Consider the following 12450-nt stretch of genomic DNA (forward strand, 5'->3'; position numbering starts at 1 on the left):
GGTGCATTCGCTCGCAAACGCAGTGCCCGAACGCATGTTTAGGTTGGCACTCGTGGTATTTATTTATGCGCCTCGGACGTCCTCATGTCACTCTGCGTATTTTTCCTTTGCGATGCGCGTTGAGGAAATTTCATCGCAATAGTGCAGTTCAAATGAGCGCTTTTGGCGTATAAAAAATTAATACATTTATGCAGTCGTTGGACTGGAAAGTGCTATTATTTTTAAAGAAACAATCTTTTCGCAATTTATCCATAAAATGGCACCGCTTTCTTTCGAAAAGTGTAATTTTGCTTCAATAACAAGTTCAGCTACAATAAGGTAATAATTGAATGATTAATATTTTGAGGCGTCTGGCTTTAAAATCTCTCATGAATTTTCTGCTATGGCACGCATCATTGCATGTTAATGCGGTATTTTTTTTCAATGTCGCATTATCATTTCAGTTGCCATCTTAAAATTTTCTACGTTCATACAAACATCCCCGTACATGTCTTCTGAAATATTCTGTTACTTAAATGTAATAATAAAAATTTATAGCATAAAGAGCATAGTGTTATATTACGAGGAATTGTATGGCGCAATAGGATTAACAAAGAAGTATTTTCATATACTTACGGAGGTAATATTCCTTTCCCCTCGGGAAGAGGTCTCCAAACTGTTCATCGCGGGGTTAGGGTTGCATCAACCGCCGAACAGCTACTTGTGGGACGAATGCACAAGTCCAAGTAAAAAAGAAGTAAAATATATACCTACATAGTTTTTTTTTGTATTTCACAATTTTTTGGTGTTGTTTAATGGAACGGATTTATAAATCTAAAGTTTACGTAAAAGCGGCGGCTGGTATTGGCGAGATTTAATTAAACATCCGTATTTTTTTCCGTGAATAAAATTGTATCCCTGGGCTGGATGAGTGGGCAAACGGTGGGCCTTTCCGTTGGCCCTTGGGTCTTAGCATGGAGACCTTTGTTCTAACATGTAAGGCCTCGTAATTGTTTCCCATCCCGTTTTGAACTCTTTTATCGGAAGAGTGGGATGTCATTGCCCCTGGCGAACACAGCACCCGAACACGTGTGCCGGCACTCGAAGTATTTATTTATGTGCATCGCTCTACCCTCTTGTCCCCCATCGTGGATTGAATGCCACCGATGCATTTTAGGCATTCTCCATGCGGCCCTGTGGCCACGGGGTGGCCCACGCCCCCACCGCAACCATCATCAATCAAGCTCGAGCGTCGAAGAGCGCAACAGAATTCGTGCCACCTTCAGGGCGGGTGCAGGCTCGGGGGTGCAGACGGGGGCTTGCATCCGTTGGCGCGTATGCGTGGGATGGGAACGACGTTTATCGGAATGGAACAGACGAAAGTGTCGCATGCAGTGGCGAAAAGTCTGCATCGCGCTCCTCCCATCCCGTGTACGTGGCGTGTTTTCCTTGCTTCTAACAGCGTCATGCCGAATCCGTTCGCACTTATAGGGTGAGGCCGGTTGTATCGGAACATGCTGATACGGCATAACAATTGCATGAGGTCGAGAAACGTTCTGGATAGACGTGTCATACGTGGTTTTTTTTAGATTTTTCATGGAGAAAGGGAAGTTCGTCACACTATCACAAAGAATAATCACTTTTTTAGTTGTTTTGTGCGAAATCTTTTCTCCAAAATGATTTATATGAACTAATATTTTTATTTGCCTTTTACAACTCATTTAGTTATCTTAATTTTTAGCTATGACATGAGTTTTGACTCACGAGCATCGAAAATTCGCCCAAAATCTGGATTATAACCCGGTATAGATCTCGATGGCAGTATATTTCTTGTCGGGACTATTTTCACCACTATATTTCCTTTTTAATCGTCGTTTCTCGTGACATAACTAACCCTTGATATTATTCTTTAGCGTTAGCCACTACACAGCACTCTTTCCTCTCCTACTCTTCTGTATACCTCCTCTCTGCTTCGCTTCCTGTCCCTACCCACGCCTTTTCCCACAATTTAGAATTTGATGATTGCTTTCACATAGGAATACTTGCCTCTCTCCCACCCTCCGCCTCACCGCTAGAATTGAAAACTCTTGAGCAGTCTTCCATTTGGCTATACCAAGCTTTCAACCCGCCTGGTCTTAACAGGGCCCACTGATCTCCATAGCCTTCTCCTCTTTCCCATCCCCCATTCCCCACCTTCTCCCTTCCCCTATCTTATCCTAATCCCCTCAGCCTTTGGGCATCCTCTGTCCTCCTCCTCAGTATCTCCTTGTCTCCTTCCCGACGAAGACCCTAAGAGGTCGAAAATTTGAAACTAACGTGTGAGTTTTCTTTTATTTGTGTCTATGTTTTTGTGGCCTATCATGGCATTTATTTATATTCATATCACCTGTGGTGTCCTTCATAAGTAACATATCCTCGTTTATCCCTTCATATAGCCGTAGTAATTGTTTCAAATAAGTTTCAAAAATGATGCCCTAGTATCTAAAGCGTATTTTTTCTGTTTCAGGGCTCAATTATTTTTGGGATGGCTCTTCAACCACGTTGTAAATTCCGGGACCTCTTCGGGCATAGCTTGCTTGAGCTTGTACGTGCTCTGTAATCGTACGCTCACAGGCCTCTGCTCTCTTTCCTTTCCCAGCCGTTCGCAAAAGCTTTAATTGGTGCAATTTATTTCCCTATCCCCTGTGCACTTTCGGGGGAAGAGGGCCCCGCGATTAAAATAAAATCCATCCATTCCCACGGCGAAGCGCTCCTCCCTCCACTTGTCCAGGGGCCTCTTAAGTGCACGTTAATCTTCCTTCCCCCTTTCCACCACTTACCCACTCTCCACTCGCACTTGCTCCTGCAACCCTCAAACGGAGTGGGATGAGTGGCCCTCGAGTGGAATGCTGGGAAGTGGTGAGGGAGGGTGCAGGAGGAGAAGCGTTGCAGCGGAGGAGGGAGGGATTCCTGGGTAGGCTGTCCGACCAACATCTAGCGATTTGATCGCTGGATTATTCTTCCTCATAGGATAATCCTCTAAAATCGCAAGCACATTAATGGCTTTGCCTGGTTTCGCTATTTAGTGGGCCATTTTCGCTTCTATAGCGTTAAGGTGTATTTCCCCGTCCCGTCCCTTCCTTCCCTATCCTACCCCAGAGGCGTCGTCGGGCTCCTATCGCGGCGGCGTCTCTTTCCTTTTCCTCTCCTCTCCGCCCCCTCCCCGGGTGATCGGGCGTATAAGTCTCTGACTTGGTTCCCGGCCCCGGTGTGTTGTGCCCTCGAAGGGCTCCCCATGAGCCCTCATTCTCTTTGTCCGACCAATAAGGCATCGGTTGAACGTCCTATGTCGCGAACGGAATATCTTTCTTGGTCTAAAATAAGATCGTAAGCTTTCCAAGAGAACAATTTCATCTACATGGTACATACTACCCCGCAAGACGCCTCCATAGCGAGTGGCGGGGGACATCAGATTATGACATCAGCCTTTCACAAATAAAAGAAAATGCTTTATCGATGATCCGCTTTGCTTTTATTAAAGTCCTGTATTGCTCGTTGAAAAAACGAATTCCTATACCTATCAGTTCGGCAAAATATCTCTCTCAATCTATCCCTACTGTCGGACCTAGAAATATTTTGGGGTTCTAATATGATGTTCTCCGTGTCGCTCTTGAAGATATCTATTCTCAGTTGCTCAAGCACCCTTATTAAGTGGAAGGAATTCTTTTCCGGCTCTATACTGGTTGAAATTCTCTTTGTCCATTGATTCTCCGCCCAGATTGATTCAAATTATAAAAAAAATTATAATCATAGTCAGTAATCATAATAAGTTTAAACCTATCATGGATTACAGATTACAAGAAATGTTCGTGGCAAAGCCCTGAAGAAGCTAGAAGGAGTGTTCAAGCATGTGAATAACTTAATTACAGCCTACCTTCACTTTCCGCACTTTATCTTTGTAGTCGTTGAAAAGAATTTACAATAGTGATTACCAAATTCACTTACTGTGAAAATATTTTTGCGATGCTTGTGGACCCCTATAGGTTTTCCCTTTGTGGAAATAATTCCTCTATTTAAAGGTGACTCTCATTCGATATTTTCATACTTTCCGAACTACTCATCAATTCACGAGAGCCTTAGGGACTTCCTGTTAACTTTTATTCGTCATTCAGTTTTCATGGTGTAATCATCGATTATCATTCCAATATTAATGTTGCATGAAATATGCAAAGAATAAGTCTGCTTAAATTATGGTGGGTTCCTCTGGAGTGAAGCGGTCTGTGATGAAAATTATTTTATTCATCGCGATTTATAGTTGTTTTCTATGGACTTTAGTAATTATTTACTGGGGAACTCATTCAATTGGCCTGTATCAGTTATTTATGTCCAAAATTATTGAAACTTGAAACATTAAAATGCATGTGTCGAAAAATGAAAATAGAACTCTGAAGCTAGGGAGTTATTTTTACCATAGTCTATTGTATAGCCTTTCACCGATATCGGTATGGCCCATTTACTTCGTTGAGTTCAGCGCTCCGTGTTGTTCATTCTAAACTTCATCGAAAGATGCCTGAATGTGTGCCAGTACTCTTGTGCCAGCACCTGCTTCAATCAATATACATAGAGAGAGAGAGAGAGAGCATTGGTTGTTTTATTTTCTATACCGGCGTGCATCACTCCAGAGAGTTAAAAAAGCGAGCGGCGGCGCGGCGTGGCGGAGCGTGACTTATCGGCAATGTTGCCGCCGTCGCCATTATTTCAATTCGTTTCCAACCTCTCCAAGAATCGATCCGCAGCTTCCGTGCATTTGGAGTCACATGCTCCTATCAAGTACCATTCATTTGTCACATCAAGAGTTCTACTGTTTGACCCGGTTCTTCTTTCGGTGAAAAAACTCGAGAATCATCGTCTAACACCTGAACGTTCTAATTCGTTTTTATATCCTGACATTAGAATTGAGATACTTCTGTCAATTTTTTCCGGGAAAAATATTAGATTTTATTGAATTATAAATCAATCTTTCTCTCCTGTTTTAGAAGCGTAAAAATTGATTTCGATATTTGTTCTAACAGCTGAACCTTATGAGACATTTGCACCTCTTGGAATTCAACGTGAAATATTGCTCTCAATTTCTTCCGGAAACGATGTTGGATACGTTTGAAAGATTATTCAAATTTACCAGCAGAAGCGACGATTTGTTTGGATTTTTAGGGGTAGATCCCACCCCTGATTGAGCTTTCGGCAGAGATACGAAAAAGAATGTTTCACTACGTCTCTTAGAGTTGGAAGAGAAGTCACTGCACCAATCCTCCTAGTGAGTTTCTCGTTTATTTCACTTGAATTGGTCACCGAGACATACCGTCATGAAAGATGTTACGAATGTAATGCTAATTCCGTTATTTACGGATTCGTGGGTAAATTATTAAAGACTTGATTTATAGCCTTATCTTTATTTTCCTTCTCTGTCCCATGGTAATTGCTAGACTACTTGCTTTTATAATTTTTCATCTTTTATAGAATTCGTAACTGTTATATTCCTATACTAGAGCAGCCTAATAGAGAGAATTTAAGATATTAATTGATTTAAGCATCCACCCATGCCTTGCAGTTGGATGTCAAAATCTTATTACACTTTAAAAGTTTGTAATTAAACATATTAGACAACATATATATTTTAGTTCACACTAAAAATTAACAACATTTGTCTAATATATTTTTGGTAATTATATTCAACAGTTAATGAGCAATATTCATCTGTGACATGGAGTTTGTCTTCGCTGATGATAAGTAATGGATGAAAATTTTGTGAAACCATTCGGAAGATTGAAGGTCTAAAACCTTAAATGTACTATTGTTGTTCCACCACAACACATTTTTTCGCCGAAAATGTGGATTTTTTTGTCTGTAAGTTTGCAGAGATAAAATTCCGATTCATTTTGGAAAAATATCCATGTGTAGCGCACGTAGAGGGGAAAAATAGAGATATCCCATTTTGTGTTGCAATCGGAATTCATCGAAAAGGTCTGGTCGTACCTTTTCATGCTCAACCTCGGACAAAAGATTGAAAACAAATCTGAGGTGGCTATTTGCGTTTCATCCAACGCAACGACGCGACGGTGGACTAACATAGGGATGAGATTCAGATGTGACAGGTTTACGCATGATGGCAATTACCAAGTTTTTTAATTGCCTTTCGCGACGGATTGTGAAGCCTGTCTCCCGCATTTGTTAGTCGTTATCTCTTCCATTCCGACAACGACTGATGACGTAGGCTTTATAAAACCACGGAACTAAAAAATCTTGCAATTAATGCTCAACCTGTCTAAAAAATACGTATCTCTTGACAGGACTCAAAATTTAACGGTCACTGAGGTGACGGTAGCGGATGGAATACAATGAGGATTGCTTTTTCATTATAGCAAGAGGCAATGAATTAATATTGAGATAAAGGGATATTTTTTTGTTCCGACAATTTTTATGAGATATGAAAATGAAAACTGAACATTAGAGTCGTCTTAGGTACTCATTTTTATGGGTATTTAATTTGTAAGGGCGTGGGAATCAACGGTGAAAGTCATTTCATGATGGCAGTAATACCCGAATAAACATATCTGTGTATTAAAAACTCTGGATAATTTAGTTTGAAGTGTTTGCATAGAAGATAATGGAAAAGGAGAATGACTTGGACTTGAGGATGGGTTATAAATTATTCGTTACGTTAGGTCAAATGAAGAAACTATCTTTTCTCTTTGCTCGATAAGAACTAGCTAGCCGCATGGCTAAAGTCTATTTGAGAAGGCTACATTACGTCCTTAAAATGGATCATTTCAGGTGAAATGGAGGTATTTTTTTGCATCCTAATATAAAATAAATACTTCATGGCATGCGTTCAAAATACTTTGATAATGGCTAGTGGATTTTCGGATGAGCTATCGTAACTGCAATGTTGACCACGGAAAGTATGAATTTGAACATGTATGAGTGTAATTATCAAGTTAACCGGATGAAAGGCCGGAAGCCCTTTACTGATCTCGCGTTTAACAAGCGGAAATTTTTCTGTCACATTTTTCATGCACGTATATCTTCCGTCTAAAAAAGGTTTCGGAGGGACGGTTTCGGCTGAGCGCAGACATATTCGTGTCCTAATGACACGGCTTCCCTCACTTGCGAGATAAACCACACCCGTGTCATCACCGGACATTACCTCGCGCACTCGACGGACATTAAAAAAAGGAACATCATTCTCGAAGGGGGGAAGAGGGGCGTGGGGGAGAATGCTTCAGGTAGGTTTGCTAATGAACGACCTCGTTTCCGCCGCCGGAGAAAATGAAATCTTTGGGCGAATGTTTGAGAAAGAAAAAATTGTCTTCACCAGACAGCCATTTTTGCTTGGAATTTTGCTTACTTTCGTGGTAATTCTTTCTGTTAACTTGTTGTGATTTTGTACCTTCCCAGTGTTTATCATTTGTAATTTTTTCTCTGGCTTTCAACAGGTGAAACAGTTTCCACGACCATAGAGATTTCTAGATAGCACCTAACTGCTTTGACACGAATCTAGAAAAAGCCGGTTCATCGTTCCACATTTGTTAGTACCTACGCCATGTTGATCAACCTCGTTTTTTCCGTAAGCGCGCGAGTTTAATAAATCGTCAATTTTGCTATCCGAGGTTGGCGAAAGGTTCTGACGCCTCTCTTTGAGTTTAGTATGGCACAGTGGCGCAACTAAGTGGGGAGATATGGGGATAGATCCCCCTCCGAAGCCTTAGAGAAATAAAAAAATATTTAGAACCGTTGTCTAGTTTTTACATGTAATAAATTTTAACCTTATCTTTTTATTGGAACCCAAATTTTAAGTGCCAAAATGATGTAAAATGTATTTCTAGGCACATCATTTTTCAAAAATTTTCACGGACTGGCGAAGGGGCATCATCCCCCCCCCCACCCCAGGTCCCCTCATCCCCTCCGAACGCTAGTTTCCCAGTCTCGCTACTGCTTTGGCATATTTATTATAAGTACCTGTGTTCTGCGGTAAAGCATCATGGCGGAAGGGTAGAAAATCCCTTTAACCTGCTAATGGTTTGAGGAATATATGATGCCATATCCAGAATCCTCAATGGCTGACACTACTATTACATGCGCAGAAACGATATTTGGTTCAGTAGGTACTCGAAGTTTTAGTTAGCTGATCAACACTAAGGTAAGTAGAAAGAGAGGTGATCGGTGTACTAGTTTACGAGTGTTGCCGTAAGTATGAATAGTTCTCTACCACATCAGAAAGATACTCATCAAACCAGTCCAGTAAATAAATTTTGATCAAATTATGAAGTTATATTTACAATATGTTATTTTTATTATTATTTAACGAATAGAGCCCATCTCAAATTAGCATCTGAGTTTAGAAAAGAGTCGATCGAAAAACCATTTCGCCCCTGGGCGAGGATTTAACCCTATTAAACTCCCCTCTTGCCTCTCTCTCAAGGCAACACAGATGATGGGTGTGGGGGCCAGGATTTTTTCTCGCGGGTGTAATTCGTCCTAGCTCTCACCTTTCCGCTCCGCTCCTCCGGGAGGGGCTCAGAGTGATGAGTAAAAGGGGGAAGGATGCGGGGTCCGTTTTTGAGGACCCCTGAGGTTTTATTTTCCACCGTTCCTCTATCTCACTTGGCCGGCGGCGGCGCCCCTGGGCTCGCACCGCCGCACTCATCATGATCACCACCGCCACGCACGCACCTATTTAATTAAACCTCGGGTCAGGGGCGGCCGGCCGCCCTCGCGCGCTCGACCGCTCCGCTCATTACCATGCGGCCACCCCTGGCCATCTTGTGCGTGCGGATGGATATATGAGGAGGGGATTTATGAGGGAGAGAAGTAGATTTACTCGCTGATTTACAGTCAAAATTAATGATTATGTAATTTGGTCCTAATCAGAGACTATAGTCAATCATTCCCGGTTTACTATGCATGTAACCTTGGGTAGGACTGAAAGTTAAAAGAGGCAATCGTAGGTCATCTTTTATAGGTTTACTACATATTTATTTTAGGCAGAACAGCCAACAATGTGACCTCACTCCTCCAACAAAAGTGCGTTTAACAGGAAGCTGTGCGCTTCTTTGAAAAAAATGCATTGAACCCCGCGGATGATCGAATATATGCTTTATCTGCGTTTCTGAAATTAACTACGATAGTCCCTCACGGTTTATACTGGTGACGCGAGTGTAGACATATTTTAATAATGCCAATTTGGTGAAATCGGATAGCTGAATGATCCTAGTAATACTGCCGACTCTTAGTCGTATTCATAGCTGGACGTCCCGTATGTACTTGGCATCTTACTTTTTAAATTCCAAATTACCTCAGTGTTGAAAAACTTTTACATTTTTATGGTAAATTTAAGAAGATGGCCTTTCTTTCTCCTTTGATTGTTCTTTTTTCGTGACGATTTTTTTTATCTTTGAACTTACGTTCACATATTGAAATTTCCTGGGTATATTTTGCGGACATATTTCTACATTTGCCTCCATCTCAAATGTAAAAACCTTGTCTCAGTATTTTCTCGGATGAAATTCTTTATATTTGAGATAAGAGGTAACAAGGGACAAGGATGCTGGACGCAAGTGATACGCTCTCTTAAGTTCTCTGGTTTTGGAAAGGATATGAGCAGTTTATAGCAAAGAGGGTGCAGGAGACCGAAAAATAGAAGAGGCACTTTTGGATGAGGCCAAATCCTTGCTCGAGTGTAGATGGCCCTGGGATGAGGAGTGAGTAAGTATAAACAAGCGGTCGAGCTTGAAGGGAATTTGGAAACACTGCGACGTCGCGTTGTGAGGTAACTTAAGAACGCATATTGGAGGGCCGAACACGAAATGAATGGCATAATTATGGCTCAAGTACGCAGAGGAGGAGAGTGGGTCCAAAGAAGATAGAAAAGTGGAAAGGAGGAAAGTGGCGGAGGACCAGATAAGGCGGATCCGCCAAAGAGTGCCGCAAATTAACCGCCGCTGCCGCAATTTCGCGATAAATTCGCGCGGCCGACCGTCGCTCCGTCTGCGTCGCTGACTACGTCGCCGCGGGTGGGGTGGGTGGGTCCCTTTGGACCGATCCTCGAGGGCAGTGGAGCGAGAAAAGGGCCCGGGCCCTCAGAGCGGTGGACGCGGGCCGCTGGACGCGGATGGTGTACTTGGGAACGGAGTTGTCTCGCCCGAGTGAACTTCGCAAGAGACGCGTTTTTTCTACATTGAAGTTTGTGGTGGGAAAAATGTCAACCTCTCTCCGACGCCGCCCGCCAGTAGATAAACTGGTTATTATAGCACGTAAATACTACTCAATCTTCGGTGGTGTAGGGAGGATATTAATTTTGTGCTTGGACTATTTTATGTTTTAGGCATGATTTAATACAATGTTCTCATTCTAAATTGTTTTTCACCAATATTTAGTATTATTAATTTTCCCAAGTTTAAATTAATAGGTAATCACAGATATTATTAATGTTAACGACATCTATTTTTCTGCTTTTCAGGTACTGAACCTTGGGGCTTCATTTCATCGCAGCCAGCATTGGTAAGTATATTTTACGTTTGCCATCTATGTTATCAATTTAACATATTGAATTTTTCTCTAGCGTGCTTATTTTTCTAATGACATTTGACTAAAAATCTCTGACTACCCAACGATTGATTACATTTGTCTCTAATATTCATATACCTATTACAAGACGAAATTGTTTGAATAATTCAAAGATTATATTCTCCTTTGAATGCTGTAATGGATATATTTAGGTATCTGCATTTATGCCAGTATCTTAGGAAAAACATCTTTGTTCCGTTTACGAAACTATTCGCCTTCGAACATTTTTATATCTCGCGGCAAGCCGCCTCAATAGGTGCGTGAGTGAATGTGTTAGGACTCCATCCGTTGGCTTCCAGTTATGAAAGGAAAAATATTTAAGTGTGCGTTGTGACCGATTTGACCGCCTGAGTTCAGCCTAATATATATTTAAGCCTCTTCGGGGGAAAAAAATCACTTGCGGTAAAATACCTCTCTTACTTTATGTATTTGTCGAACCTGGAAGTATAGTGTTCTTCAAATATGACGTTCTCCGTATTTCTCTTAAAGATACCAAGCAATATTTTGTGGCTTCAAAGATTCTGGAATTGAAAGCCAAGTGGGTGTGGGTCGGTTATGATTTCAATTCACAGCGTGTTTGCATATGTTATTTTTGTTTTTCGTGTTATTTTCTTGCAAATTTGTATGCTATAAAAAGTTTTTTTCGTTTTCCCTATTAAAATATCCTATATGTAATGCTTTATCTTTACCTCAATTAGCAATTCATCTAAAAACACGTGGGTATCCCAAAAAAATGCTTTTTATCTAGTAGGACACCTGATGAGATTATAAATATTGTATGAATCCATTTATTTTTTTGAAAGAATAAATGTTACTATTACATATTGTATATCTTTTCCGTATCCCTTCTTATCTTTTTATCATCTTTTACGCACAATCTCATTTTTCCGCATTATCACACTTCTGCTAGCTCTTAAGGTACGATTTGCCTTGCTGAGCCGGTGCTAGTTAAGTATCCCTTGACGTGGGTGTTCCACTGGTCCAGCATTCCCTCTGCGATATCCCACCACTCAAATCCTCAACCCTTCCCACAAAATGCCTCTACGTCTCCTCTCCTGCAGGGGACTCCAGAGTTAGCAAGGACGCCTCCTAATTCTTAAGGGATGCTTCCATCCATTCCTTATTTCTCGAAGGCACTCCTTTTGAGAAAGTCGACCGCCTCTAATCAAATTATTCTTGCCTGGGTGAGTTTCCTCGAAATGACGACGATAGACCGAGAGTGAAATCGAGAAAACCCAACGAATCCAAGAGTGAGTGAGGAAGAAAGCTTGGATTAATTAATTAGTTCTCCGGCGAAGATTTGGCAAATGCGTCCGTTAATTGTCTCCTGCATGTGGATTTCATTGAGTCCTGGTGATGAAGTTTTTGTTTTGAAGGAGAAATGGGACAGCGGAATGTCTATAATTGATTAAGGATTCCTCCTCTAAAGTCTAATAAACAACAATAACCTATATATGCGCTATAAATACCTGGAAGTAATACAAAATTCCTCGTTGAAATGTGGGGAATGATTTCCAAAGGGATTAAGCCCGGCTTTCTGCGTCTGCTGTATGGCTATTTTCATTAGCATCGAATGGTATTCTGTTCGGAGGTTGGCTTCGTTACTTACACGGGATCCATCTATTAATATCCCTCTCGTTCGTCTTGTATCATTGTCTATTCACCTTATCCGTCACTTTCAATCTTATTTCCCATTTTTCTCAAATTTCCACTACTTCTCTAAATGCAGTTACCAATTTCACCTTCCGTCTTAGTGTATACCCCACTAAATATTTGGTCTTTTAAATATAAAGATAACTTTTCCTCTTCTTTTCTTTCATTATTTGTCGCGCCTTCATTTCTTTCTTCTTTTTCTCCATGCATGATATC

General features: G+C 41.2%; 1 protein-coding gene across 3 annotated transcripts in view; it reads left to right on the forward strand.

Annotated features, from left to right (window-relative positions):
- The window catches only part of LOC124155554 (protein tincar), an 803451-nt gene that overhangs the window by 281080 nt on the left and 509921 nt on the right, over positions 1-12450 (forward strand). For all 3 annotated transcript variants that reach the window (XR_006864202.1, XM_046529476.1, XM_046529477.1), the window contains exon 4: positions 10475-10515. The gene's annotated coding sequence lies outside the window, so the exon portion shown is untranslated. The remainder of the gene's footprint in view (positions 1-10474; positions 10516-12450) is intronic.

Source organism: Ischnura elegans, chromosome 3, assembly GCF_921293095.1.
Source record: "Ischnura elegans chromosome 3, ioIscEleg1.1, whole genome shotgun sequence".
Classification (NCBI taxonomy): Eukaryota; Metazoa; Arthropoda; class Insecta; order Odonata; family Coenagrionidae; genus Ischnura; species Ischnura elegans.